Below are 25633 nucleotides of genomic sequence, written 5' to 3'. Positions count from 1 at the left end.
CCCCTTGTGAATATGAAACTAGGATGAAAGTTGAGAAACCCCATTCTAAGAAGACAATTGACTAATGAATTTGATGAAATCAAATCAGTATCACAGAAATCAGATCATCATTTATACAAAGCAAATAAATCTGTCTGTGCATTCGAGCGGTCCTTGATAGCTCAATTCTGTCACAGAGCAAATTTTAATTTGAGAATTTGCAGTGTACAAAGATAGAAAGGAAACTCCAAATGTCTTGTATGTAAAATGTAAGGGTCCTTCAAAGTGTCCCTCAGGTCCCATTTATCCCCTGCTGTGGAGACAAAATTCGTGATGAGGAACTTCTCCAAGAAGCCACACATCAGGGAAATGAATACTGGGGTCATTAATTTTCTGATTGTGCAGTTCCCTGGGGTGAACATGCACAGATTTAGGATCGTGCAAACTGAGTCTAACTTTGGGAGCTCATTTAACAAATTCCTTTCTCCAGCAAGAAATTGCCAAAGCTCCTGCGTTCTCCCAAGGCTTGTTGCTTTTGTCTTCTACTGTGAGTCTCAAGTTTGCTGTCGAGGTGCTGTGAAATGTTTTCTGCCTGCCCTGGCATGTGAAACGGGTATCCTGTGAACTCGTCCGAGCCAACTCTCCCTCTCATGAGCTGGCATGTGGACCTGCTCATCTTTACCAGCACACGTGTCCGAATAGACCTTTGCTGACCCTTTTAGGTTTTAGCATGACTCCCCAGAGTAGTCCTAGCCCCCAGTTGCTGTATGTATGTACCCCTTAAGGAATTTATTATATTAATCTCTCAGACAACTCATGACAGACGTCAAGTCCAAGTAAAGCTTTTTGCAGAGACTAAGCTTGGTAATACAACTGCATGATGCTGTTGATTCAACTTAAACTGCAGTGGCCTCTTCACCCAGCTCAGAAGTAAAATAAAGGTCTGGGAGCTCTGCAGAATCAAGCATTCTTTAAAATATTTCAGTGATAAAAGGTAGATAAAATCTAGAAGGCAAAGTTGTGGCAACTTTTCCTCCGTCTTATTAGAGCTGGTCAAACCTTGGGGCACATAGTATTTTGACACCGCTCCTTTAAAGATAAGGGAAAAGGCAAGTGCTACATTTCCTCTGGTAAATGATTTCTGGACTTGCATTCCTGTGCATTCATGCACAAATCAAGAACACTGTTGTGCCTCAAATATCCGTAGGCCTAATGGTGAGACCCCAGACAATGTGTGGCAAACAGCAGCACGTACCCTCCAGCACGGAGAACTCAGACGATGGAGACGCAGCCGCACGCGGCACCGTTTCACTTCACTTTGGACTGACAGTCAAGCATGCGGTCTTATTTCCAGGCTGCCGCCAATGGGAGTCCTGAACCAGAAAACTGCTCTGCCTTCTTTTGCCTAACATCTCTCCTTTGTAGATGGTGCTCGGAAATGGGCCATGCGGCGTGGTTTGCTCGTGAGAAAAGAGCGACAATGTGTACACCTACTGAAACCACTGCTTCCCTAAAAGCAAGTCAGAACAGTAAGTACACAGAGAATAAAATCTGGGCTTTTATGGGCTTGCCAGCGGAGAGGATTAATCTGACTCTCAGCTGCCATGCCCACTGTGTGGGGTCACTCACACCAGCACAATGTGTCACCCCTGCTTTCCACAACAGTTTGCAGCATATTCATGGCAGAAAAGGTCCAGTGCATTTAAAACTGGGGTTTACTTAATTCCTGAGGTTGCTACTCAGCTTTGGCTGGGGCAGCTGCTTAGCAGCGATCAGCACTTCAAAGTGTCCTTCACACCCAGGCCCCTGCAGGGAGATGTCCCAGCGCCACAGCTCTGACCCCTCTCGGCCCCTCTCTGTGTGAGACCCCACAAAAGCAGGGAGGAATGGGGGGAGGGGGGGGCGGCAGGGGGTCATAGTACTCTGATCAGGCTTAGGCAGGTGCTGTGAACACCACTTCCTATGAACCAAACCTTTTTTTTTTTTTCCAATAAAAATATGGCTTTTTTTCAGGCGAGTGATATTTCTAGAATGGACAAAATAAGGCATGGGAAAGCATCGCCATTTCCTATGGAAAGAATGTTTCAACCTTTTGTTTTGTTTTGTTTTGTTTTGTTTTGGGAAAAGCAGAATTACTCTGTTCATAAAATTCCAATAGGATTGTTTTGTTTACAGGGCAGGGCCATTGCCACTACGCCAACAAATGGGGCCAAGTTTGTGGTGGCTTCGGGGGCTCCCCTGGAGCTGTGAACCTTGTGGGACTGGCAACATCCCAGATTTTGGGGGTGCAAAAAGTGAGTTAGCCTCAGCCTTTTCCACCCACTGTGCTGCTGAGGAGCTGCTTGCTGTGGAGCCATAGATGCCCATCCCAGTTAGGAGAAGACCTAAGGCAACATCTAAGATACGCATGAGCTCTCGTGCTCCTGTATGGCTGCAGTTAAGCAAAGAATTGCTGCCAAGTAGAGGAGCAGAGAGGATCCCGCTCCTTTCCACGCTTCCAAACAGGTCCACAAGAAGGGCTGGAATCACGGAATCACGGAATCTTCAGAGTTGGAAGGGACCTCTAGAGATCATCTAGTCCAACTCCCCTGCTAGAGCAGGATTGCCTAAAGCACATCCCTCAGGGCTGCATCCAGGCGGGTCTTGAAGATCTCCAGAGAAGGGGACTCCACAGCCTCCCTGGGCAGCCTGTTCCAGTGCTCTGTCACCCTCACTGTAAAGAAGTTTTTCCGTGTATTTGAACGGAACTTCCTATGTTCTAGCTTGTGCCCATTGCCCCTTGTCCTGTCGCTGGGAACCATTGAAAAGAGCCTGGCTCCGTCCTCCTTAAACCCACCCTTTAGATACTTGTAAACATAATCAGGTCCCCCCTCAACCTTCTCTTCTCCAGGCTAAAGAGTCCCAGCTCTTTCAGCCTTTCCTCATAAGGGAGGTGCTCCAGTCCCACAATCATCTTGGTTGCCCTTTGCTGGACTCGCTCCAGTAGTTCCCTGTCCCTCTTGAACTGGGGAGCCCAAAACTGGACACAATACTCCAGTTGTGGCCTCACCAGTGCAGAGCAGAGGGGGAGAATGACCTCCCTCGACCTACTGGCCACAGTCTTCCCTATGCAGCCCAGGATGCCATTGGCCTTCTTGGTGACAAGGGCACACTGCTGGCTCATGGATAATTTGCTGTCTACCAGGACCCCCAGGTCCTTCTCCTCAGAGCTGCTTCCCAGCATGTCCGCCCCTAACATATACTGGTGTTTGGCATTCTTCCTTCCCAGGTGCAGGACCCTACACTTGCTTTTGTTGAACCTCATTAGGTTCTTCTCTGTCCAGCTCTCCAGCCTGTCCAGGTCACGCTGGATGGCAGCACGGCCCTCTGGAGTGTCAGCCACCCCTCCCAGCTTGGTATCATCAGCAAACTTGCTGAGGATACACTCTTTCCCCTCATCTAGGTCATTAATGAATATATTGAACAAAATTGGTCCAAGTATTGACCCCTGAGGGACACCACTCGTTACAGGCCTCCAACTGGACTCTGTGCCGCTGATCACAACCCTCTGAGTTCTGTCACTCAGCCAGCTCTCGATCCACCTCACTGTCACCTCGTCTAGCCCATACTTCCTCAGCTTCCTAATGAGGATGTTATGGGAGACAGTGTCAAAAGCTTTGCTAAGGTCAAGGTAGATGACATCTACGGCTCTCCCCTCATCCAGCCAACCCGTTATAACATCATAGAAAGCTATCAGATTGGTCAGGCATGATTTGCCCTTGGTAAATCCATGCTGACCACTTCCAATAACTTCCTGTTCCTCTATGTGTTTGGAGACGACATCCAGAATGAGTCGCTCCATTACCTTCCCAGGGACAGAGGTGAGACTAACCGGCCTGTAGTTCTCTGGGTCCTCCTTCTTGCCTTTTTTGAAGATTGGAGTGATGTCAGCCTTCCTCCAGTCCTCAGGCACCTCTCCTGTTCCCCATGACCTTGCAAAGACAATGGAGAGCGGTCTAGCAATAACATCTGCCAGCTCTCTCAGCACTCGCGGGTGCATCCTGTCAGGGCCCATGGATTTATGTCCAGCTTGGCCAAGTGGTCTCTGACCCGGTCCTCCTCAACTAAGGGAAAATCTTCCTCTCTCCAGACTTTCCCCCTTGCCTCCAGGGTATGGGATGCGTGAGGGAGGAGGATCTGGGGAACTACAGGCCAGTCAGTCTGACCTCGGTGCCTGGGAAGGTCATGGAACAGATCCTCCTCAATGTCATTACACGGCACATGCAGGAGAACAGGGTGATCAGGCCCAGTCAGCATGGGTTTGTGAAGGGCAGGTCATGCCTATCAAACCTAATATCCTTCTATGATAAGGTGACCCACTTAGAGGATGAGGGAAAAGCTGTGGATGTTATCTACTTGGATTTTTGCAAAGCTTTTGACACTGTTTCCCACAGCATTCTCCTGGAGAAACTGGCTGCTCATGGCCTGGACAGGTGTACTCTTCGCTGGGTAAAAAACTGGCTGGATGGCCGTGCCCAGAGAGTGGTGGTAAAGGGAGTTAAATCCAGTTGGTGTCCGGTCACAAGTGGTGTCCCCCAGGGCTCGGTGCTGGGGCCGGTTCTCTTTAATATCTTTGTCAATGATCTGGATGAAGGGATCGAATGCACCCTCAGTAAGTTCGCAGATGACACTAAACTGGGCGGGCGTGTTGATCTGCTTGAGGGTAGGTTGGCTCTGCAGAGGGATCTGGACAGGCTGGACCAATGGGCTGAGACCAATGGTATGAGGTTCAACAAGGCCAAGTGCCGGGTCCTGCACTTGGGTCACAACAACCCCATGCAGTGCTACAGGATTGGGGCAGAGTGGCTCGAAAGCAGCCCGGCAGAAAAGGACCTGGGGGTGTTGGTTGACAGCCGGCTGAATACGAGCCAGCAGTGTGCCCAGGTGGCCAAGAAGGCCAACAGCATCCTAGCCTGTATCAGGAATAGCGTGGTGAGCCGGACTAGGGAAGTGATCATCCCCCTGTACTCGGCACTGGTGAGGCCCCACCTCGAGTACTGCGTTCAGTTTTGGGCCCCTCGCTACAAGAGGGACATTGAGGTGTTGGAGCGTGTCCAGAGAAGGGCTACAAAGCTGGTGAGGGGTCTGGAGGACAAACCTTATGAAGAACGACTGAGGGAGCTGGGGTTGTTTAGCCTGGAGAAGAGGAGGCTGAGGGGAGACCTTATCACCCTCTACAACTACCTGAAAGGGGGTTGTAGAGAGATGGGGGCTGACCTCTTCTCCCTGGTGACAAGTGATAGGACGAGGGGGAACGGGTTCAAGTTACGTCAGGGGAGGTTTAGATTGGATATTAGGAAACATTTTTTCACTGAAAGGGTTATTAAACATTGGAATAGGCTGCCCAGGGAGGTGGTGGATTCACCATCCCTGGAGGTGTTTAAAAAAAGGGTAGATGGGGCACTGAGGGACATGGTTTAGAAGTGGCTTTTGTCAGGGTAGGTTAAAGGTTGGACTCTATGATCTTAAAGGTCCCTTCCAATCTCAGCAATTCTATGATTCTATGGGCCACAGCTGGGAGTAGGGTTGGTGCAACCTGCCTCTAAGTTTAGCCCCCAGACCACCTGCACTCAGGTGCACCTCCATCCTCTGAGGCTGCTGATGCTCCAGCATCCTGATGCTGAGGCTCCTCATGCTCCAGCAGCCCCAAGGCTCCCGAGTGCGCTGTGCGGGATGTTCAACACAGAACAGCCTTCAGGCACAGTGAGTTAAAAGCCAGAGGGATGGAGCCTGAGAGTCTGCAGGAACTCATTCTGCCTGTGTCCCTGCTCAATGCACCAAAAATGACACTGGGCGGGATGACTTCTCTTACATCTCCCTTGTTGTTAACATATGAGCGCTATGTGTGCATAGGCTTTATCTGTGCTGTGTGCAACCCAAAATCTCACAGAAAACTCTGCCAAAGCATACACAATATTCATTTAGACAAGATCCAGATCATGGAAAAATACAACATGTTCTCTCTGGTATTATCCTTACTTACTTCTGGACGTGCCACTTAACGATTACCTACTCACAGACATGGGGCATCGGGCTTTTTGAAGGAAATAGGTGGGTATGGGGGTTTTCTGCGGAATGGGTTTCTTTTTTGCTAAATGTTAATGGTGTTTCCGTCCTTCCTACCTGCCAGAGGAGGTCCTAAATGAAAAACACCCCTGGGAGCTGGAAAAGCGCTGCAAAAGCACCTGTTCCTTCCTCGGTGTTTCTCGCTGGTGCTTGGTCTGAGAGAGGCAAACTTATGCACACCCACAGCCCTCGGTGGAAGGTGGAGGCTGCGCGGGGGTATCCGAGGGTGACACGGCCAGTGGCAGAGCCCCAGCCAGGGCATGCCCAGATGGGGAGCAGCACCCCGCTCGCTCCTCACCGCTCCCATCCGTGAAGGGGTAGGAACTGACATCCTCATCCCCCTCTCTCCTTGAGGCTTTGCCCCGATCAGTTCAGTCTGAAGCCGGTTTTTCTCTTTGGTGCTTTACAGGGAGTCTACGGAGGGTCTATGTCCCCTCTCCCAAACTCCCTCATGAGCACGTGCCCAGGAGGCCAGGGCGGACGGAGCAGAGGGGAAGGTGCTTACTGGCCCTTCTCACTTTCCGCTCCCTTGTGTCCCTGCTCTGCCCCATCTGGCAGATCCACAGGCTCCCGGTTAGTGCACTTTGCAAGCTCTTTGCAGTGCCAGACAAGCCCCAAGCGCTGAAGAGTGAACCACGACCCTGTGGTTTTAATTGCACCATCAAAGAAAAAAGCCCCATCTACTGCATGACCACGCTGAAAGTCTTTTGCTGTGACTCTTACGCAGGTAACGCAACAATTGACTTATTTATTTAATTTCACTTGTTTAAACTGTCAAGAGCTGGCAACTCCTGAAAGAAAGGATTAAGTGGGAGAAGTGGAAAGAGCCCTATCTGCTTGCTCTGTTCATTGCCGTAGTCTGGAGTGCTTTCATTCTGTGTTTGTACAGTTTCTGGTACAACATGGTCCTGACCCAACTATTCGGATGAATAAGCTGATGCTAAGGAGTTGTTTGCTGGCCTGGGTATACTTTCTTTTTGGTTGTTAATGTAAATAATGGTAAGTGGTGCTCACTGTTGTCTCAACTATTTCTTTCATCAGTCCCCCATTTTTTCTAGGGTTGGTAACTCAGCCATAAAAATTAGCCTCTGGATGGAAACTTAGCACAGTCAGGATTAATAACTATTAGTGTTTTAAAAAATGTTGCAGGGTCTGGTCACAGATTTGGACTGCAAGTATTGCTAAAAATACGTGCTCTTGAATTAAAAGTTATAAAAGCTTCTTTTTTTTTAATAAAAGCTTAGTGGTTTGAGAGATGGTTTGTATCAACGTCATAGCAGCTTTACTTACAAAAACACTTGATGTGATTTCATCTCTAAAATGTTTTAATGGCTTCAGAGATTTCAGAAGAAATACTGGAAATGATTTAGATGGAAATATCACTGAGCCCGTTAGCTTTTTATAGAACGAGAAAACCCTACCATTTGTTGTCTACCATTACTTGAGTGGGGTCCGCTGGGAAAAACAGACAGAGAGATTTATAAATTTCCTTAATATTCTCTTTGCTCTATCCTGGAATCAATATCCATTGACACAATCTTTGCTGGTCTCCATTCATGAGCTGCAGGTATCATGTCTGCAAAAAAAACCCAAAACAAACCACCTGGAAATATGCAGCATTTCAGGAGAATTACACAGGGAAAAGCAGAAGGAAAGCAGAGGAATGACACAGAAAGAAGGAAATTACAAGGGCAGGTCAGGAGATACCAGTGTTTGACAGCCCGCTACAGGAGAAAAAACAGAAAAAGCTGGGAGAGGTGTGACACAGTTGTGTCCTTCTGTGCTGTGAAGTAACTAACAATAATCACCTCGCAGGGTCCCAAGTCCAGAACTGGAAAAGAAGACCGAGTGTTGTCACACCCCTGACTTCACTGAGTCTCCTGCTTCTCGCTTACTCCTGGCCTGTGGATTCTCTTGCTGACCTCTCTGTCTTTGGGAGGGACTGTCTGACTCCCAGCTGTGAAACCCTGCCTGGCATTACCACAAAGCCTCTGAAGCACTTGCTCCTGGGGATCTGAGAGCCCCGGGTCAATGAGGATAACACCTGAGATAAGAGTGGGAGGAGTGAAAGAAACCATGCTTCAATCCATTCCGAATATTTAAACTGTTAAGCAGAAACTCAAGGCTCACACAAAACTGGGACTACTGTATCCTTGCACAGATGAAAAGGCTTTAGAGACAGCCTGTTCTGGACAGTAAAGATCAAGGCACAAGTTTAAAAACATTGCCTCTAAGCTGAGCTCCACGAAAGCAATGCAGAGGCAGTTGATGCACATTTTGCTCTCCTTTGAAAGCCTTGGCCCGGGACCCCGGTCCAGCCCTGCGCAGCAGAACAGCTGGCAGCCGGTGGGCACATTCTGCCGAGGCTCTGAGACCGAAAAAAGCATTTAACGTGACAGCCCCCGGTGGGGAATACCAGTCCCCGGGCACCGGGCAGCGCTGGCCTTCACCAGGTACCGGATCTGACCCAAACCCTGCCGAGGCCAACGCTCTTCTCGTAGGCTTCGAATCAGTCCCTCCAGCCCGAGCACAGGGAAGACTTCACCAAGGTCAGCCTCACGCAGGTTTTCCCCAAGGATGCTGTTTTCAGCCGCAGCCCCCGACGCCAGCCCCGCTCCCCGCCGCCGGCCCTCGCTCTCCAGCGCGTCTCCGGACCCGCGCGGGGGAGACGCGCCGCCGCCTGCACACTACGCCGTGCTCCCCCCCAACCAAAACCGGCCCAAAACCAATTTCCCCCCGCCACCCCTCCCCGCGGTGGGGCAGAGGAGCTGCGTCAGGGGATGGACGCCCTGAGGTGCGGGGGCACTGCGTTGTTGGGGGGCTGGGGGTCGCACCGCCGGGGGTGACGGAGGGTTTGCGCTGCCGGAGGCGGCGTAGTCAGGGGGGTGCGGAGCTCGCACTGTCGGGGGGCGGAGGATTTGCTGTCGCGGGGGAGAATTTGCAGTACTGGGGGTGTGGAGGGATGGCCCTGGGCGGAGGGACGGCCCTGGTGGGGGGGGTGCAAGGGGGGCGGGAGGGCCGAGGGTGCCGACGGGGGGCTGGAAGCGCGCCCTGTTGATTTTGGGCAGCGCGCAGCCGCAGTGCGGGCCGCCGGCGGGTACAAAGCGGCTGCGAGAGGACTTTGCGGGCTGCCGGCGGTGCGGGCTGGCGGGGGGGGGGGGGGTTGGGGGGTGGTCTGAAGTTTTGCAGGGATCCTGAGCGCCCTACTACCGCTTTCCCACACACCACCCCCCCGCCTCCTCCCCCGCCGGCGGCCGGGGCGTGGAGCCCGGAGGTGAGCGGCGGGCGGGGGATGGGGATGGGGCGGGCTGGGGGCGGTGGGCCGAGGATGGGGCGGTCGGGGGGCAACCGCGCCCCGGGGGGAGCCTCTGGGTCCGTCCGGCGCCGGGAGCGGGCGGTGTGCCGCGGCGGTGCCCTGCCGGCGGGGAGGCGGCCGTCCCGGCGGAGAGTTGTTGGTATCGGTACCCGCTCCTAGGTTTGAGTGAAAATGCGTGATTTTGCCTGGGGGGAGGGGGGGAGTGGGTAGGGGAGCGGGGGAGGCACGGACGGGCGTATTCTGTGCATCGCTGCATCCCGTCTCTACTTCGGAGCAGCCAAGGGGCATCCCAGCCCTGCCCCTCACAACGGTGCTCGTCCGACCCGTGCTCTCCGGAGCCCACCGGCAGGTTTCGGCCATTCCCCCCCGCCCTTGAGGGCTGGCTGCTCCCCTTCGTGCTCGTCCGGGATGGATGGAAACGCGGGGTGGGGAGCATCGGTACAGAGGAGAGGAGGGAGACGGGGTACCAGCGTGTGGGGAATGGGTCACATCCACAGCGGGAGTTGTGTTCATTAGTGCTTTGTTTAAATGGACTGTCTTGGTTGTAGTCTTATTTGTGAGCTGGTACTTTAAAAAGACAGTAGAGGATTTTCTTTTTTTCTTTTTTTTTTTTCTTTGGAGGGGGGTGTGTGGGGTGGATGGGAGGGGTGTAGGGGAGAGGTCTTAGGGGCTTTGATGCTCAGCTTATGAATATGCCTGAACTTTGGCTGCTCTTCATGGATCTCAAAAAGCTCTTAAAGACAGTCTGAAGTGTTTGAAAACAATCTTATTCTCTCTTAAACAAAGAACATTGTGAAGCCCTATAGCTTGATACACAGTTAGGTGTAAAAACTGTTTCAGGCATAATTACAAGCCTCAGTAATGACAGTGACTTTTTTCTGAGTTCTTTGGCCCTGGGTTTCACATAAGACCGAGCTAAGTTTATCTTGTACCGATGTTAAGGTCAGCCATAGTGTGCTTTTTGTTAAATCAAGCTCTCAAATATTTTAATTAACAGCAGAGCCCATCTGGCAGTTCTCTTGCTTAGTCGACAACCTTGCATCTTGGCTAGCCAAGAAAGGTGACTATGACAATTTGCTTATTAAAAGTATCCGATATCTCTTATTTCACCCCTTCTGTCAGGGTGACTGGATCTGAATGAAGGTTGTGTGGGTGCATGTTGTGAAGAGAGGAAAATATGAGATAAGTGAGAGGAGGCTTATTAGGTTAATGTGAGTTTTAGAAAGGCTGAACTAATTTACAAAGTGCCCAAGCCCTGACATTTTCACTCAGGTGGGGTTTCAAGCCCTTGGGAGTGCTGCTTGGGACTTCAGGTCTGGAGTCAGTTTTCCAAAGGGAGCGGATGCCAGTGAGGCACAGTGGGGCTGTTTGGCAGCAGTGGAGCTTCCCCCAGCCTGTGCTGCAAGCACCGTCTTTGAAGTCTTATCTCTCTTCTGGCTGAGAACACCTGCCTCGTATTAGTGACTAGGTAAAATGTCACCTTACCGCAGATCTCAACAGAAGATAAGGTGTTGTCCTATGACAGGGAAGCCCAGGTCCTACCTCCATCCATTTTGAGCAAGAGAAGTGGCAGCTCTGGTGCGTGAGACATCGGGGGGCTTGGGTGTGGGAGCTTGTTGCATGAGCATCCCACACAGTGCTGGGTGTGGGCAAACGTGGGTCACACCAATGCTGGGCGCACAAGTACAACTCCTGCTGCCAGAGAGCAGCTTGGGCAGAAGTGTAGGTGGATACAGGCTCTTGGGCACCTCAAAATTTGTGCCTTACCTGTCCATGTGCTTGGTGGGATTGGATGTTATGCTGAACTCTTTTGTATTTCTCTTGTCTGATGCCACAGTGGGGTTTTTCCCTTTTTATTGCTAGACCTCTAACTAGATGGAAATTCAACAGCTGAGGTAGATGGTTCTCTAGTGGCAAACATGATACTGCCATTAAATAAATTACTGATGACCACTCTGGGTAATTTGGTGACAAGTTCTTTAGCACTGCAGCCTATATGGGAGTACCCAGTGTCTTAGTTTTTCAATTTGTACACACCTGCTTTCTTTTGATATTAGGCTTTATTTCAAAATTGCACTGGAGAAACTGAGAATAAAACTGGGTCCTTAGATTGAAAGCTGAATGTGGATTGTTTTTAAGCAGCAGTGTAGCAGGTCTCTCAGAATACCACCTCCTTAGGAGAACTGGCAATGGATGTACTTCTCATTCCACAAATGACTTTTGAATGAGATGAGTCTGTTTGGTTACTCCTCCGCCTCCAATATCTGTTTGCCTTTTCCCATTCTGGCAGTTTTCTCAGGCTTGTAAGCCCCTGGTACAGCTTGTGGTCTCAGTTTCTGCAGTGCCCTGTATGTCTAAATAATAGATGCTGAAAGTGAAATGAAAATGTCTAAATGAAGAGTCTCTTTTGCAAATGATGCAGAGCCACTGTTGAACTGTCACAAATGGGCAGCTGAACGTGCTTTTAGTTACTAAAGCATTAGTTGTTAATTGAGGACAGTTGCAAATTTTCTTGTGGTGTCAGCACCTACTGTAGCGGTAGGTCATGGGGAAGGAGGGTTTCTTCCCTACTCATTTAGCTAATGGAATTGACTAATGGGCCATAGGAGAAGTTTCAGGCGTCACTGCTCCGGCTGTCTGATCCATCTGAATTTCCCTGTGCACCTTAGAAATGGAAGAGGCACAGAACTTGCAAAGTGGCTTGAAAGCTTATGAGTATATACATGCACGGGTATGAATTTTTTCTAAGTTGTTGTGGGTTGTGGCAAGATGACAAGTGTTAACCTAATGATTAGGTTATGATGTTTAAACGATGATAATGAGAAGTTTATGTGGAATTGCAATATAAAGTGGCGATGAACAACTTGTGAGAAGTTTTGATTCTACCTAACTTATTAAAGATGCAGTAAATGTAACTTACAGATGGCTTGAAATGCCAGCTGTATTTTTTTTACTGGGTGTACTTGAAATTTTTTTTTGTTTGAGCTATATAAAAATATATAGAAGTCACAATATCTTTTTATGAATCTTATGTAAGCACTGAAATAAGTTTGTCTTGAATAGAGATTCAGATTTATGATGAAAGTTATAATGTGTCTGGTTCTAGTGGGAAATGATTCATTTTAAGGATCTTAATGGTATCTGTTTGCATGGTTGAATAATTGGTGGTGCCATAAAAAGGCATTTACGCATCTCATGCAGAAATCGGGGAAACCACTTAGACTTGTCAAATCTGACACTCCACGGTTATCTTTTGCTGCCATTAATAGATGCTACATACCGAGGGGAAATAACATGCAAATTACATGGCTGTTCCCAGCTTTCAAAAGACTGGGACCTGAAGGGAAGTAATAATACACGTCAGAAATGGACAGTCAGCATTAATTGATCATTTTTTTGCAGATTATTTCTAGCAGTGTTGTACTATGAATTACACTCTAACATCTAGCTCCTTCTCTAACTCTGAATGCTGCCTGTGTTACTTTGGGAAGCTGTGTCTGCAATCATGACAGCAGTGTTGAGGCTTGTAGTTAACTCTGAATACTGGTTTAGGCTATGTTTATATTTTTACTTTGCCAAAGGTTCCCTGGCAAACTCTGCAAAACGGCAGAAAGATGTATATGGCGATAGTCACTTCTTCACCATTAAAGATGTACTCGTCTGTGAAGAGGAAAAGAGGAAATTCCTTTTAGGGTGCTGTCATGAATACTGAAAATGCTTTCTGAGCTTTGCTAGTGGTGAAAAGACTTGTGTCATTCAGGATGGATGGCAGGAGCGTCTGATCTTACTTCCAGGCTGTCACAGGCCCTGGGCTCTTACCCCTGTATTAAGCCCAATGACTAGTTTCAATAAAGCACAACTTAGAAGGCGGCATCCTGTTAGACTTAAAATGCTCCCACAGGCTTCCCTTGGTAGTTGATGCCAATTTTTTTTTGTCTTTCTGTGCTCAAAAATGTGTTTCTGATTTCTAATTAGAGCCGTACTAGGGAAGGACAGCTGACAATTAAACATGAGTCACGAATGCGTGTTTTGCACGTCCCTTTAATTCTTTAGAGATGCGAGTAGACTGAAGATGGAGGAGTCCAACAAGAACAGTTGGAACTTAATTGTGGGTAAGAAAATCTGTCAAAGTGAGCCTGGCCTTTTTACAAGCCAAACTGCTGTTCATGTACTTCTTCGCTGTACCAGGCTCCCTATTGCACGCAGGAGCCAAAACTAAACCTGGATATCTGCCCTGATGGGTTGGAGGCTGTAACCACGTTTCCCTGAAATGAGGCATCTCCAGAAAATGTTCTGTTGAAGGTGGGGGTGTCCCAGCCTGTTTCTGGGCTCAAGGATGGTGCCTCCATGCCATTGCTTGCACAGAAGGACGTGTCTGTGCCTTCCCGAAGCGCTGGAGTGTTGCTGCGTGGCACGTAGAGCCCAGGAGGAAGAAATATCAGTGAGAGAAGGGTCTTTTACATGCAAAACATGGGCTCTTTCTCCATCTTCTCTGCAGCTGGGTATGCCATGAGCTATAGGCATCTCTGGATTTGGTGGTGGTGGTTGATGTCCAGGAGGGCGGTGGGGACACCTTATTGGGTCTCTTGGGCAAACGTTCATAGCACCATACTTCCCAGGATGGATTACTGGTCTGCTCTGGCTTGGTGATTGCTTAAACCTGCCTCGTGATGTGCCAGTGCTCTGGAGTAGAGGATGCCCTTCCTGGCTGTAGATGCCCTAAGCTGTTGATGGGGGACACTGAGAAAATACAAAAGGGTTTCACTACAGCTGCTTTTGTAGTGCCGGGATCACTGTTGAATTCTTCACTGAACAAATGTACCCATGCCTCATCCCAATGACCTGGGGTTTTCTTACTGGTCTACCGTCTTCTCTGCCTAAAGGGTGACCAGTGCAGTTACGTGACGCAGTAGTGCCCTGGCAGGAGTCGACTGTGCTGGTGCTGTGTTTTCTGCAGTAAAAATGTTTGTTATTGGGTGAAGCACTAGCCCTAATAAAGGCTGCTTTGTGCTGAGAGGTTTTGTACCAGAAGCTTTCAGAAATGTGCAGTATCCATACACCGAAGACTGATGAGGGCTAATCTCTTCCTTAGCTTATGTCTGGTATGGGTCTGTAAGTAGTGAGCGTTGACTTTTAAGCCCTAAGTCCCTGGACTTAATTTTTTTTTTTCCAGGAGACTTTAATTAGTGTTCTGAAGTGTAGCTCCAGATAGGGCTGTTACCCACACAAGTGTCCAATCCTTCTCTTCGTTGCACTGAGCTGGTAGCTTTCATGGCGGCTGTGCGGTGATAATGACTCCTGTAGAGTGTGTGTGTACACACATTTCAGCCTCCTGATTACATAGCTTGATCATCCCTCCTTCTTGAGGTAAGGAGAAACACTGATTTACTTTTTACACACCTTTCGCTATTTTATGTAATTCCTCGGCCCCTTCCAAATAATGTTTGCTTGGTTTGTTAAAAACTGATATGTGTTTTTGAAGCATTTTTCATGGTTTCTACTGATTTCTGATCCCTCTGTGATTCTGCAGTGTCATTAGGAAAGGGGAGGATGCTGCCCAGATTGACCCAGATGATTTTGCACATGAATTCCTGCATCAGAACTATTTCTGTTTTATTCGGCATCCGTACGGATCCCTGCAGCTCCTGGCTCTTTCCCATTGACTGCAGCTGCCCGTGCCACTAGGACCTTACGGGGGCTGCAGGTAGGCAGTAGATCTGTGCCTGGCTGAAAGCAGCTGTCTTTCCTCTTGCACTTTTGCTGCCAGCTTCTTTGTGATGGTACTAATATTTATGTGGCTTTGGGACAAAACAGATCAGAGCACTGCTCTGGCTGGAAACAAACCTGCTAAAATAATTCCACCCCCCACCCCGCTCGTGTCCCGTCCTGGCTATTCTCTGAGTGCACAGTGTCACGGGGGAGGGTGGGAAGCCTCTTGGCATCAGTACCGGGTTGTGTCAGAAATTAATACGCATGAAATCATGGTACTGTGATTCCCTCTCAAGCCTGTGAACAGTTGGAAACCAAAGTGCTTCGTTCTAAAATTTGGTCCATTAGGACCATCTTGGCAGATGATGACCAGAAGCACCCTTCTCTGTGGGTGGGATTGGGAAAGGTCCTTGCCTTGCATTTCATATTCATGCATGCCACTGCCCTGCAACTTGCACGTCTCAAAGATCACAGAATCATAGAATGGTTTGGGTTAGATGGGACCTTACAGATCATCTGGTTCCAACCCCCCTGCCATGGGCAGGGACACCTCCCACTAGACCAGGCTGCTCAAAGCCCCATCCAGCCTGGCCTTGAACACTTCCAGGGATGGGGCATCCAAAACTTCTCTGGGCAACCTGTTCCAGTGCCTCACCACCCTCACAGTAAAGAATTTCTTCCTAATATTTCATCTAAATCTCCCCTTTTTCAGTTTAAGACAGTTGCCCCTCATCCCATCACTACACTCCCTGACAAAGAGTCCCTCCCCATCTTTCGTGTAGGCCCCCTTTAGGTACTGGAAGGCCACTATAAGGTCTTCTTGGAGCCTTCTCGTCTCCAGGCTGAACAGCCCCAGCTCTCTCAAGGCCCTCCTGACCAAAGATGTAAGAGTCTAGTTTAAAACATTTATTTCCCCTGAGTTATTCTTACTCTTTCCCTTTTCTTTAACTGCAGCTGGTTTCCCCGTTTAAGGGCTGGGAGTCTCCCCTGGAGTGAGACCGTATCAGAGGTTGAATGTTTTGGTTAGGTGCATAAACATGGCTGTGCATGGTGGGGCTTCGGTCACAATGTTTTCGTTCACTTCATGAGCTGTTAAATGAGGAAAAGGATGGGGCTTATTCCTGAGCTGTTTTGGAACAGCTATGTCAAAAAAACTCAAACCAAAACGAACCACCCCAAGGACCTCAGACAATAGTGAACTCTCTGCAAATGTTGCTCTTTCCATATGGTGCTCTTTCCATCTCTGCATATGGTGATGCAGAGGATCTCTAAGAGTTACTCCAGACTAATCTGCTTTGGACAAAGAAAGATACATGAGTGTTTTAGTGGCTTTTCAGTATTTTCCAGAGAGAATTTGCCAAGAAGTGCAGTGATTGGGGGGGGAGGGGGAAGTTTTTGCATACAGACTAGCGAGCCTTTGTCTCTATTTTGGGCTTTTGAGTGTTTTAAAATTAGAGTATAAAAAGTAACAAAGGACAGTCAAGATGTTGATTGTGAGACAAAAGTATGGGGACATGACCCATGCATAATTGTTAAATGAAACAATATTGCAGAGTTTCTCTGAGTTCCAGAGTTCTGGCAGAAGAGATATTGGAATGAAAGTGTTGATAGGTCCTCTCTGCTTTGCCGCTTGGCAAAGGCAATTTAAGCCTTTGGGTTTTTTTCTCACCAGTGCTTTGTTACTAACCCAGCTGCTTGTAGGAGAGTTGTACCTGCTTCAACTCTTTCAATATCCTTGCAATGTTAGTAGGTTGACATATGAGGACGTAATCTGCATCCCACTGCAGCTTTTGGAGGGCTGCTCTATAGCAGAGCTTCACTTTTTTTTTTTTTCCTGAGTGGATGTACCTCAACAGATACAGCAAAATATTTGCTGAGAGAAGATGTTGAGTTTAGCTGAATCTTTCTTCAGAGTAGAAACTGATGCTGGGGTCAATCCTACTGTGGTTTGGTGTTTTGGGTTTTGGGTTTTTTGTTTGGGTTTTTTTTTTTGAGCAGAGCGCTTTAATGGATAATGACTCATCTATTGGAATCTGACTTTTCATTCCAATTACCCACAGATAGACCAAGATGTACCTACAGTTCTGCAACAGATAACTTCAATGTGCATTGTTTACATTTCAGACACCAAACCAAGGTGAAAATCAGGCTGTTCATCCATTGTGACCTGTCGTGTTGCTGAGTGTGAGTGCGCATCCCTTCAGGCTCCATTAGCATGAGTTAACTTTGTAATTGGGTTTCTGGGGCAAACGGGGACAGGAAGCAGAAGTAATTTGGCAGGCTAGGCTTAGCTTTTTTGTTCCATGTGGTGCAAGTGCACAGGAGAGCAGAAGTAAAAGATGGGTGCAGAATGGCTGGAAAAATCCTAGCAAAGTGGAGGACAGTTGTCAAAAGTGCATATGGACGTTATGGAACATCATGCAGCTTATACCAAGGTGGGACTTTACAGCTGTATCAAAGTAGTATTTCTATAGCTCCTGTCCTTTCCAGAGCCCTTCTCTTGCTGTCTTAAACCTGCTCTCTGTTCTCCAGCTTTCTGTGCGTCTAGCAGTAACACCTTGTTTTGTAGAGACTGGCGACCAAAAATGTGCTTGCTGAGTGATGAACAGTTGTCAGTTTTGAAACCAGTTCACGATGAAGATGTTAATAAAAATACAAGTTTTAAATTTGCTCTAAACTCTGTTCATAATCTCCAGTTTTACACAAACAAGCCAAAAAGCAGAAAGTCATCATTTTTACTATAATTTCTCACAGTCTTAGCCTTTGGACAGTTTTGCCAGGTTTGGTATTTAAAAAAAAAAAAAAACAAACCCACAACCAAACAAAAAACCCTGACCAAATAAACTGTTAGATGTTAGAGTTCTTGAGCAGGGGAATCTGGTTTTTTGTTTCTTTTTTAAAGGCATTAAAAGTCATCTAGCTCTTTTCAGGTGTTCAGTGTGGATTTACGCAAGTGGGATTATAATTAAGCTGCTTCATGGTATTTTTTTAAAACCACGCTTCACATTTTTCAATGAACAATTTGCTTTTAAAACAACAGTCTTTATCCCAGACTAATCTTAAGACTTACAAAAAGCAATGCAAGACAAGATGCTTAGTTTAAGTTCCATTCCTTCCTGACATGTGGTGTTGAACTCCTTCTTAAACTTTTAATTTGCCTTTTTTTTCTTTTTTCTTTTTTTTTTCTTTTTTATGGTAAGCCTTTGAAGGCTTTTCTTTCCTCAGATGAATGCTAGTCTTATTCTGGCATCACTGACTGTTTTCTCCACACATGTACTTTACCAGCAGTCTGCTCGGATTCTTTTCAGTGCATGGCAAGTCGGTAACTTTCCCAGATGAGATAAAATCACCTGCAAGAAGACCCTGGGCTTGAATCTCTCTGAAACCAGGAGGTGCTGAAAGTGATTAGCTGCAGTTTATGTATCTTGTCAGCATCGTTTAACCGGGCTGACAAACTTCATGCATGCTTCTTACTTTGTTCTTGCAGTGTCGTGGGCTGTTTTACTCAAGTTTTTTGGTTTTTTTTCGAGTAGACAGGGGCTCTGATGCGTGCCCTTGTGTGGAGTGGGAGTCGCCTTAGTCTCGATCCTGATCCCCTCTGTGACTTATCACTCAGTCTTTATCTCTCTTTTGTGTTTTTCTTGCAGTTTCTCACCCCATCGCTGCTGCTGCTTGTGGCCGCTGTCATGTTTTTAAGCAAAGTGCGAGATCGCTCACATCCACGAAAATATTAGTGGCTGCCGGGAGCCTTCTCAGCTGGGGAAACTTAAGGAAAACAAACCCTTCTTTGTGTCCGTGCACACATCATGATTGTCACGAGCTGTGTGGTAGGCGTGCTGAAGGAGATGCAGTTGGTGCTCACGCCGGCAAGACCCGGTGGTGGGAGGCGCGTGCTGGTCGTGGGCATGAGCCCCTCCTGGGTAGCCAGCCCCTCCTGCAGCGCCAGACAGATGGGCAGGGCTCATTCACTGACTCTCTGGTTGGACCGAGACCTGTGGACCAAGAAAATATGGTAGAAATAAAATGGAGTCCTTCAAGAACCTTAAAAATGGCAGGTGACCGATTATATTCTTCACACTGTAAGGAGTTGTTGGTTTTGGCTGAAGGAGTGTTGGGAGGGTTTCAGGTCTGTTTTATCTGTAGCAATTCCATCTTCTGTTAGCCTGGGGGAGAAAAGGCTTGTGCTTGTACAGCTGAGTATCAGATCTCTGGCTCAGGAAGCGTTAAGTGCATGTGTTTATTACTCTTAATGCTGGTATGTTTTTCATGTCAGCAACGAGCCAAAACCCGGGGGACCTGCAGTTTGTTTCAGCTGGTAGGAATTAATGACTGACAGGTTTATTGCAAAGTTGCATGTAAAGTTTTGTTCCCACAAGCACGGGCTGAGTGGGGACAAGAAAGGACCCTTTGCTGGTTTGCAGCCTGCAGTCGAGCCTTGTCACCCTCCCGCCGAGCCCCCTTGAAGGGAGCCCTGCAACTCTGCAGCAGCCCTGGCTGCCTTTTGGTCTTCTTGTTTCCCCTCCAACCCACTCCCATCCCTCTCTCCTGGGCAGTGAAGCCCCCCTGGCCCGCATTGCTGACATTCCCAAGCTCTGCCTGTGCCTGCACACGCATGGGGCGAGGGAGGAAGGGCGGCAAGGCTGGCCCTCTGCTCTGGCTTGAAAACCACTGTCGGTTGTGAAAGCAGCCTGCCTGCTCCTGTCCTCCCTCAATATCCATCAGAGCCCCCCTGCCCACATAGCTCACATTCCTGAGCTGCGTATCGTTCGGGGCGATGTTTTGCTTTGGAGTCTGCTACCGCTTGGTAAAGGAGTTTCCTTGTAGCTACATCTTCATGGAAGGGCAGTGATTTATGTCCCAAGCGCAGTTTAACACATCTGGCACCGGTTCTGGGTGGTTCCAGGTCTTTTTTGGTGACCGCAGGTGAGTGAGGCTTTAGAGGCATGCCGCGGTGAGGAGAGTGTGCAACCAAGGGGCTAGAGGTTTGGCAGTGCACGGTCTAAAAGAGGGCAGTGGAGCCCTGGAGGAGGCTCAGTGGGTGCTGGTGTCTCTGTGACTATTGTGTAGGGAGGAAGTTTCATTGTCACTTCAGTTAAAAGACCTTTTTTCCCCTCCCCTCCTCCTCCAAGCAACTTGCTAATTTGCATCACAAAAGCGAGCCGGGGTTTGTCTCCTTAGTAAGTTGCAGAAAATAAGATCTCTTCAACTGTTTGAAAATGAGACGATTTTATGGGTTGCTTTATGCTTACTGGTGCATTCGGATACAACTGGTGGTTGAACTGGTTAATGCTGTATTGCTGCAACGTCCAGTTACAGCCGTTCTTGTATCAGTGCTGAGCGTCCCATTAGGAGGAGGAGGACTGTCTGGGCTGTGGTGCTGGTTCTGCCCTGCAGAACTAGTGCCGTTTCCCCTGCACGCCCAGTCTTCGGAAACACTGGGATGATATTTCCCGTGTCTTACTAACATTCTGCCAGAGATTCTTTGAGCAAATCAAAACTAGTAATAAAATAAGGTATTTATGCACAGCTAGGAGAACGACAGCGCTGGCATTTATGATTTTCCTGTCATCCAACAGACATCTTGTATATAGATTAAAGCTCAGTCAAATTGACTTTGGCGGAGCTGGAGCATCTCATCACTTGGATTTCAATGCAGAAGTTGTCAAGCCACAAAGCTGCTCTGATACTCCTGCCTTGAGTTTCTGTAAGTAGGTGTGTGAGTATGGGATGTCCTTGAAAATGTGACCAGTGTATCTGTACTGTAGGTCAGAAGCAGTAGGTACTCTGTATGTGCCTTTTCTCTCTCTTCTGTGTAAACCTTCCTACTTTTGCCTAGAACTCAAGGTAGTACAGAGTCTACAGAAGGGGCCAGAGTAAGGGATGGGAAGTCTGTGTTGCCTCAAGATCCATGTGTCTGTACTGTGTTGCAAAATTCTACTGTTAATGCTCTTGCTCTGAACAGAACGCCTTTTGTGTCTGGCTAAACTTTGGAAAACTGTTAGGCTCAAAGAGGAACATTTTCTTTTCCTTCCTTTCCCAAGTGAAAATCTTCACTTGGACTCGTGCTTGAATACTTAGGTTAGGCTGTCTTTGCCCTGTCAAAATCCACCACGGTTTTCTTTGCCAAAACTGAGGTAAGCTCCAGATAAAACTTTGCATGTGATGAGTTATCTTTCTAATTCCTTTAAGAATTGTGTTCTCTCACAATGAATTAGTCACATAAAAGCACTTGCTAAACCATGTCTAGACTGCAAAGATCTGGATTTGACTGAATCTAATTAAAGCAATGGTGGCTTGCAGGTGAGGATTTAACTGCAGTAAGTTATCCTAGCTTGTGCTAGAAAGAGATTGGCCTTAGCTGAGATGGTTTTGACTTGCATGCAGAGGTAAATTAAAGTCAGATAGCTGAAATGGTCCTCCGCCCCCCGACCTGCTTAGCCTGCCACAGGCTAAGTGAGAGGCATCTGCCCACGGCAGGATGGCTGAACAGCTCATGGCGACGGCTTCAGCACAGTGTCCTGAGAAAAATGGAAATCAATTTCCTGCTGGTTTTGGAGAATTAGGAGAATAATTCTGGAGAGTTATCAGGAAACTTCTGACTGTACTCTGCAAGTATGAGGCTTCTTAAAATATCCCTGTTAGAAATACTGGGTTTGATACTGGAGGCTAAACATGCAGCTGTAACTGGTCCATGCTGGCCGACCACCCTCCTGACTAAGCTTGTGGGTTCATCTCATTGTCCCATCTGTGCCCATCGCCTCATCTTGACCACTTAAGCCAGGCTGACTACCAGCTGCCTATTGATTAAGAGGAATTAGGGGTGGTCTGGATGTCTAACACAACTGGTTTCTCCCAGCTCTGAACAAGTCACTGGAGTAGAAGTTGTGGCATCGCCTGTGGGTCCCTCCCAGGAGAAGTTCAGGATAGTTTTTATTGCAGTACGAAGCAGCACGATGTAACTCCTTGCTTCTGGTAGTTTTACCTTGTGGCCTTGAATGTTTGCCCAGACATGTCTATGAAGCATCTCACAGCTCGGCTGTTCTCATGCTTTTGCTATTCCTCTGTCTCAGCTCTCCGGGCTCCTTTTATTTCCTGTAACTTTTCTATCTAGCACACACTTTGTTCACTGCCTGTCAAGTTTTGCCGGCTCCTCCTCTTCTGCGCTGCCCCTGAATGCTCGCTCTGTTTATTCAAAGTCTCTAAGACAATACAGAAAAGGGACGTAACAAGAAGAAGACGGGAGAAATAAAAGGGAGAAGTGAAAGAGCTGTTCCTGGCAGAATTCAGGCTCCTCTAATCTGACAAGTAAAACTTTTCGTCTTGAGAAACTGTCCTTCCCTTCATGTTTTCAGGGTGTCATAAGATCTCTGCTAGTTTTGAACTTTGTTTCAGGGGGGCTATCGCAGGGGCAGAAGTCATGAGCCATCTGTGCAATTCCGTTTCTCCTCTTTGCAAGGGAGGGAGGGCAAAAACCAGGCATAGCTGCCTCTCACTGTAACACAGCAGCAGTGGGAAACTAACACGGCTTGTCAGGCTGCTGCCGTCTTATGAGATGTTCTACTTTAGAAATGGAAAAAGAAGACGTACTGGGCTATTCTTGGTACCAAGTTCAAGCTTCAGCATTGCAAAGAAAGTTTATGTGTATCTAATAAAAGGTGCACATACTACTTCATGGCAGTTTGGGGAGAGGAAACTTTTCCTGGCAAGGAATATTGGCCTGAATCTTTTGTGTGTCTGAGAACCTGCATTTTTGTCATCTTCTCAGAAACAGAGCAGAATCTGACCTGTGATGGACCACATAGTGGCCAGGGGTCACGACACACAAATGTTCTGAGGTGCCTCAGTTGTTTGTAGCTGGGTGGTGTGGGCTGTGTGTGGACTAGTCCCCTTGCTCTCCTCTCCTCTCCTCTCGCCACAGGCTGTGACCAGCTGAGCGTGCAGCACAAAGCACGTGCTTGCTCTGCCAGCTGCTCTCTTAAGCTCTTCCTGCTTTCAGCAGGAATCTGGTATTTTCTTAGCTGTGAACACTCTTCTAGCTTGATTCATGCATGTCATTTGAATTGACCTTTTGATTTCCTTTCACTGTTAACCTGTTAATTGAGAGCTGGTGCTTACAGGGCTGCTTATATTCTGGGTGAAGAGTAGCTGCAATTTGTGTTGTACATTCCTGTATGAATTATGTTTCGTTACTGTGGGGGGGGAGGGTGTTGTGCTCTATGAGTGGCCCAACTGGGACTGAAGTTGTGTGAGGTGAATGATGGTCATGGTACTGGTAGGGCTGATGCTGAAGCTGAAGATGGAGTTATAGGTGAAGAAATCTCCTAGTTGTCTTTATTTTCATGAAAAAAGGATAATATTCATCTTGCTAGACTGAGATGCTGAGCTTCTTTCCGATGTAGGAAGTCTCCAGTAGCTCCATCCATTTAATCAACAGTTTCTTGAAAACTTCATTTTGAGCCATGGCTTAATTTCTGTTTGAATGGAGGACACCCTTCTTACTTTTGTCTTGCTGGCTATCTGCAGTGACAGAAATCAGAAATTGCATCAGAGGCTGGATGGGTTTGGTGTGTGTGGTTTTGTTTTTTTTTTTTTTTTTGTAAATGAGTTTCTCTTCTGTGTGGTTCTGGCATTCGTCAGTCCTGTTCATGATGGAAGTTGCAGGTCACAGATATTTTAACTCCTGACCTAATATCACGTGAGCGTTTCCTCTGCTCTTGCCCGGTTTGTTCTATTCCCTGTTTGGTCAGCAGCTGGGGAGCTTGGCTGGAGATGGGCTGGCCTTGGCTCCAGGTCGCACGCAGAGCTGGCTTGCTGCTGGTATTAGCCTCGTCTGACAACCGATGCGACGAGCAGAAGGATGAAAAGTTAAAATGCTGCCAGTGCCGTCAGCCCACGGGCAGGCCTCGGTGGGGAAGTCGTCAGGTTATGCGGGGGAGAAGGGTGACCTGGGTGCTTGCCTTGCACTGGGGAAGGAAAGTGGACTCAACCTTCACAGAGCCGTTCTGCCCTTGTACCTGTGTTTCCTTGTGTTTGCTGAAGTGTAATGGCAAACAGCCATTTCCTACTTTTTTTTTTCCTTTGTACATCTTTCTTCCTTTTAACCCTGATTTTTTTCCTTCAGGTTGCCTGTTACTTATAACTCCTAATTCCAGTTTAATGACTTTTTTGTGTCTGGGGATTGTACGTTATTTGCATCACAACAGAGCCCCGTGAGAGGCTTTGAGTAATGTCAGCTCTGGATCTGGCATTCGGCAGTTCAAAGCGCCAGGCATGAGTTTTATCGAGTTGATGCCTTTGTGCCGCTAAGTTCGAAGATACCGATCCAGTCGGAACTAGGCAGGTGGCAGGTCAAGCAGCACATCTAAGAGTTGCCTGGCCACCGAAACTTGTTTTAAGAAGAAATAATAGAAGGGTAACAAGTCTGCCACAAGGAGGAATTTCAGGAGTTCAGTTTTATGCCACCTGTAGTAAAAATAAGTTAATAAACATCAAAAGCATCTCAAGGGTTAGTCAGTCGTTTCTTTTTGGCTTGTGTATGATGGTCTGTTCATTCAAGGAGATTGTAGAATCAGTTTTTCAAAGCCTGGTAATAAAACACATCAGTTGAAATGAGGATGGAGACTGGAAGAAACTACTTAGTTCTGTCGACTGTTTCTTTCAACACCTTGAATTAATAGTGTTTTTTTAATAAAGAGTTCATCATACCAGAACGACGTAGCAAGTTATGCTTCTAATCTGCTTCCCCCCGAGCTGCATTTCTTTTTAATTGCCAAGTGCTATATTTGCTAGTAGAAACACAGGAAAATATGAATATATCTGTACTGAGAGAACATCTGAGGGAGGATGTTGAAAGCAGTCTGCTAGCATCAGGTTTTTTTGGTGTTTTTTTTTTTCCTTTAGGTTGTAAGTGTGTGAATGCTTCGTTTTAAACAGGACAAAAGGAGGTGGCTATTAAACCTCAGCTCTGCCTTCACTTCTCCCAACTGCTGTCTCAGATCTTTGTTAAGTTTGTTTCTTGTTTCTCTCTCTCGCTGGGCTCAGCCCCAAAGGTCACAAAGGAGTCATTGCATTTGGAGATCTGTCAGTGTCTAAGCATCCTTTGGAGAGCAACGCAAAGAAAAACCACCTCCTCTCAACCTCCTGGTTGTAGTACATCCAGCAGGTTTTCCTGTACTTCAGTGCTGTCGATGTGCGCTGTAGCTGCTTTGTCCTGTTTGTGAGTTTTGGTGGATCCCTGGTGTGTCAGCTTGTATCAGATGGGTAGCAAGAGAAGGAATCCCTTCTCCAGAAGGAGCTCCCTGCATGCTGTGAATGCAAATGGACCATTTGCTCCCCTCCCACCACCTAAATCTTTCCTCTCCGGCTGTGTGGGATTTAGTGCCAGCTCGCAACACAAGGGTGACAGCTGGTTGGTGTCCAAAGTCCTTTGTTTTGTTTCAACTTGAATGAGGAAATGATTTGTCAGAGGATCAAAGCGCTCTTGGGTGAATTAACTTTTTTTGCCAAACTGCAGGTTTGATGTGG

At 47.6% G+C, this 25633-nt stretch overlaps 1 protein-coding gene across 4 annotated transcripts in view; it reads left to right on the top strand.

Moving 5' to 3' along the window:
• The first annotated feature begins 9174 nt into the window (after nt 1-9174).
• The window catches only part of KANK1 (KN motif and ankyrin repeat domains 1), a 133756-nt gene continuing 117297 nt past the window's right edge, over nt 9175-25633 (top strand). For all 4 annotated transcript variants that reach the window (XM_063319924.1, XM_063319922.1, XM_063319925.1 and 1 more), the window contains exon 1: nt 9175-9358. The gene's annotated coding sequence lies outside the window, so the exon portion shown is untranslated. The remainder of the gene's footprint in view (nt 9359-25633) is intronic.

This window comes from Chroicocephalus ridibundus, chromosome Z (assembly GCF_963924245.1).
Source record: "Chroicocephalus ridibundus chromosome Z, bChrRid1.1, whole genome shotgun sequence".
Taxonomy (NCBI): Eukaryota; Metazoa; Chordata; class Aves; order Charadriiformes; family Laridae; genus Chroicocephalus; species Chroicocephalus ridibundus.
The sequence above is the reverse complement of the archived record's forward strand: the minus strand, read 5'-3'. Positions and strand labels throughout refer to the sequence as shown.